The 4,957-nt window shown below is 32.8% G+C and overlaps 1 long non-coding RNA gene across 1 annotated transcript; it reads left to right on the top strand.

Moving 5' to 3' along the window:
• Positions 1–326: 326 nt before the first annotated feature.
• Positions 327–2,456, top strand: LOC120073958 (uncharacterized). The gene is made up of 3 exons (XR_005480850.2): positions 327–867; positions 1,167–1,241; positions 2,214–2,456. It is a non-coding gene; the product is annotated as an uncharacterized LOC120073958 (long non-coding RNA).
• Positions 2,457–4,957: the final 2,501 nt, after the last annotated feature.

Below are 4,957 nucleotides of genomic sequence, written 5' to 3'. Positions count from 1 at the left end.
AGTTTGAGGATAATTTTATTAATTTCAAAACCCAGGTTTGTTTAAAGGAAAGATATGGACTTATGTCGCAATTAATTTAAGTTTAAATAAATTTAATTTTAAAGTTAATGTAAAAAATTAAATTTAATTTGGGGAAAATTGGTTTGATTTTGAAATTTGGATTTTAAGAGGAAAAGGAAAGAGTTTTAAAAATATATATATATTCGTGTATTGAAAGAAAGAATAAAATAAGATAGAATAAAATAAAGTACATAGAATAAAATAAAATAAAACTAAATAAAATAAACTTTTCTTTTATTTATTTAATTTTTTTTAAAAAAATAATTCTCTCTCCCCTTTTTTCTTCCCTCACGCGACACATTCCCTCTCGTTTTTGTTTCTCTTCACGCCGTTAACACCCACACAGCCGCTGCCACCGTCCAATGAGTCGAGGTGTCGTCGAGTTTGTTAGATCTGAAGTCGTTCACCGCGTCGCTTCCCTCAGGCGCCGCCCAGCCCTCATTCGCCAGCTGCGGCCAGATCTGAAGGCCCAACCGCGTGTTAGATCTGAAGGCCCAACCCGTGCGTCCGTCGCCTACGCCATTCGCGAGTCTCCAACCGCTTGATCTGTCAGCGTTGCCTTGGTTTATGCCGCTTTACCTGTTTCGTGCGCCTCAGGTCTGTCCGACATCGAAGTCCTAGCCATAAGTCTTTAGCCGCCCTATGTCGCATGCCAGACTGTCTGTTAGTCGCCACTAGCTGCAAAAGTGCCAGCCTTCAGCCCGATGCCCAGTGGCCCAGCCCCTTTTGCCGCACTCACGCCGTTCGAGCCAGCCTTTTGTTGCCGCAATCGTCGTTTGGGTTTCATTGGATTCTTAAATAATTTGGGTAAGAGCTGAGTTTTGGATTTTTCTTTGAGGGATTTGATTATCCCATTTGGTTTTAGGTTAAAATTATTCATCTCTCTTTATGTTTGGACTATAGAATCAAAGATTGAAGATTTTGAGACATTTCTTTAAAGTTTAAGACCAATTTTGGTGGAAAATTTGTTAAGGTTGGTAAGTCTTTGTGAGTTTTGAAAATTAACCTTGAGCCAAGCCACGATTTCAGTAAAGTTAAAATATGAGACCATGAGTAAACTGGTTAATTATAAAGGACTCATGGATTAATTTAAATATTGGATTTAGTATAGGTGTCGCTTCAAGGCTCTGCTTGGCAAGGAGGGGATAAGCTTGCTTGAACTAATTTGGATTTACTTTGAGGTCAGTAATCTTACTACTGGAACTGCCCACGTGCTAGACAATGATAACTATGATTTATTGAGGATTATTGATTAGCATATTGTAATGTATGCCTTCATTGACTGAGGTTTTAAAGAACTAGAGCTAAGTATTGATAATTATGATTTACTGAGGATTATTAATTAGCATGATGTTTACGTATGCCTTCATTGATTGAGATTTGAAAGGACTAGATGCGCATAGAGATATATGAATGCTAACATGATTTGAGTATATTATGATTCTTGGAGATTCTGTTGACTCTGAGGATGATGAGATGTATATGTATGTTATGGGACTAGGACAATGAGATGTATATGTATGTTATGAGACTAGGTTAACGAGAGGTATATGTATGTTGTAGAGCCATGATGTTGAGGTGTATATGTATGTTATAGAATCATGTTGTGATACTTGTGATGTTGAGATTGTGATAGTGTCCTCACTGATTAGTTAGATGCCCACTAGAGGTTGTGTTTCCTTTGGGATTCACTAGAGGTTGTGTTTCCTTCGGGATCCACCAGGGGTTGTGTTTCCTTCGGGATCCACCAGGGGTTGTGTTTCCTTCAGGATCCACCAGGGGTTGTATTTCCTTCGGGATCTACCAGGGGATTCACCAAGGGTTGTGTTTCCTTCGGGATTCACCAAGGGTTTTGTTTCCCTCGGGATTCACCAGAGGTTTTGTTTCCCTCGGATTCACCAGAGGTTGTATTTTCTTCGGGATTCACCAGAGGTTGTGGGTCCTACGGGACTTACTAGAGGTAGTAGGCATACTTAACTACAGTAGGATAAAAATAAGCTTTTCATATATGTATGTGTCTCATGAAGACTAGAGAAGTTTATATATTCCACCAAAGGTAGGCATCTAGAGGACATAGATGCCTAGCCTGACCCCAGTAGTGGGGTTACATACTGAGTATTTTATACACATCCTTTCTCATGTTGTTGTTTCAGGTAAAGATAGAGATGCACCGACGATTGACAAGTGGAATCCGTGATCGAGTCACTGGGACCAGTTTTATGCTTCTGCTCATGAGATTTAGATTTCTTTTCATGTTTTTTTTAACTTTCAGTTTTGATGTTTGAAACTTACTATTAAGAATTGTTTTCAGACTTATTTATTATCATTTATGATTTATGGGTACCCTATTGTTTGTTTTTAATATTTGAATTTAATGGACTTTTGAGCTTACCTTATTTATTTAGCATTTATTTCACCATAAAAGGGTGTCGTTTTAAGTTCCATGCATGCACGTATTTAGTAACAGCCTAATTAGAGTCCTAGGGGGTCGGGTCATTACATAAGGTACCCAACCTTATCCATCTACTACAAACCATTTAGGTTATCATTTAAACATGATCCACCCGTATGTCCCCACATATACGTTTAAGTTATAAAGACAACCTTGGATGTTAGTTTATTGGTTTGTGGTTAATGCAACTAAAACATCACATATTTTATAGACAGTGAATAAAATATCATATATTTTATTAATCACATAATGAGTTTGTTCATACAATGTTTATAAACTATAGGACTCTACGAGATTTAGGGCATCAACCCCAACAGTATGATAATGATTTTTGACTTGAAATTTTTAGGTTTTGAATGCTTTACACCTTTAATGTTGTGACTTCGAGTATTTTAAACCCTGAAGTTTTATACGATTGATGTTTACTTGACATTCAATAAACACATTTTCAAATAGTCACTCATTGGGCTAGTAGCTCACTCTTTTCAATGTTCTCTTTCCCCCAGATAGTGGTTAACTCCCTAGATGATAGCTATACTGCTAGTTTTTCACTTAGAGTGCAAGTTGAAGTTGAAGAAAAAAGGAAGAAAAGCTTAGGTGGTTTGTGGTCTTGTCTAGATTTTAGTTATCATGTACTATTAGGGACTAAAGGGAACATTGTCGGGACCCACTGTTCTGTGTGTATGTAAATTTGTTGCTTTATATATGTAAATCTGGACTCTTGTTTAAATTCTTGTAGTCATGAGATTTCTATGTAAGGAATATATGTTATGTTATCGGGTGTCCAAGGCTTTTTCAGCAGGTAATGGATATGGAGATAGGCAATGGTTGCTATAAGAGGGTTGGTAATTACTGTCTTCATATCTCCTCCTAGGATAGAAAGGGGTTCTGGGAGTAACAAATATAATAAGATGATAATGGATAAAAAGTGATTAAAAAAATACAAAAATAATCAAATTTAAATGAAATAAACAGTTTGTTAGATGATAATATGTATATAATTTTAAGTAGAATCCTAATCGAGATAAAAAAAAATTGATCCAAATTTAAAATAATAAAAAAAGAATAAAATAAGGTAAAATTTAAAGATATGTTATAAATTAAAATCAAAATGGTGATAAACAAATTAAAGATTGATTAATTCGGAATATTTTCAAAAAATGGTTAAATCAAATCAAAACAGATAACTAATTTGAATCAATTAGGGGGAGAAAAATAAGCAAGGGGTCGGTTTATTTTAAATCAATTGGTAAAGTAATTATCAAAATCTAGTTTGAATATTAAAAATAAATTCAAATTCCAAAAGAGGGCAAAATTACGGAGATACTCATTTTCAATTATTAATTACGGAAGGATCTATTAGATTATAATATGATTAATTTGGTTATTAATCAAGTTCTCCAATTACAATGCATTTATATCTTAGTTAGTAATTAAGCTTTCCACTTACACTGTATTTATATCTTGATTATTAATAAGACTTTATATTTACACTGTATTTAATATTCCAGACATAAACCAACTAAGGGCAAGTCAAGTATTATCAAAATGTCAGCTAAAATAGTGATTAAATATGAAATATGTACAATTGAATCTAATAACACATATAAAACAATTTAAACTTTAAAAAATACGGAAAAACATCTGGTTAATTTATTAAGAATATGTATAAAATAATGAAAAAGAATTCAAACATTTGAATAAATTTAAAATTTGATTAGATAAATGAAATTTGATAATTTATGGATATTTAAAATATAAATTTGGTAGAAACATATGGATATTTAATTCAAGTGAGATTAATTGAAAAGTAGTTAAATAGAAGCTAAATTAATAATAGAATCGACATTGAAATGTTACCTATCTGAGGAAAATCAGGAAGTTCGGTTATTTGAGTAAAGCGGTTATTTTTAGTTTTTCAATCAAATCGATTGGAGGGAAGGTGGAGAATTAACGCATTAGCAATTACTCTTTATATAGAATCCCACCATTATTTATGATTATGCATTTACCATATATTTGTAGTTTCATCAATAACAAAAGCTATGAACTAGACAAGGGTAAAATATGGATTTGAAATTTTGTGGTTATGTGCATGTCATGTAAGTTGCCATAAATCTTATTATTTATCATTGTGCCATTTTTCAAAACCAAACTCTAAAATCTACAATACGCTCCAATTCCCCTAATAATTAAGTGTATAATAATTTTTTTTAAAAAAAATATTTCAATAACAAGATCTATTAGTTACAGATTCAATCGTTAATAGACTCCTATAACTTTATTATTAATATACTCCTACCAACAATATGTTCTATCATTGATAGAGTTCAAAAGCTAAATCTAATTTTTGTTAAATCTACAAATTCTTTTACATTGTGTTATATCTATTAATAATTTGGGTTTGACTACAACATTTACAATTGTTCCAAAAGTAAATTAAAT

The sequence above is a fragment of the Benincasa hispida genome, chromosome 3, assembly GCF_027475165.1.
Source record: "Benincasa hispida cultivar pf3 chromosome 3, pf3_genome.v1.1, whole genome shotgun sequence".
In the NCBI taxonomy this organism is placed as follows: domain Eukaryota; kingdom Viridiplantae; phylum Streptophyta; class Magnoliopsida; order Cucurbitales; family Cucurbitaceae; genus Benincasa; species Benincasa hispida.
Note: the sequence above shows the minus strand (reverse complement) of the source record. Positions and strands in the feature narration are given on the sequence as shown.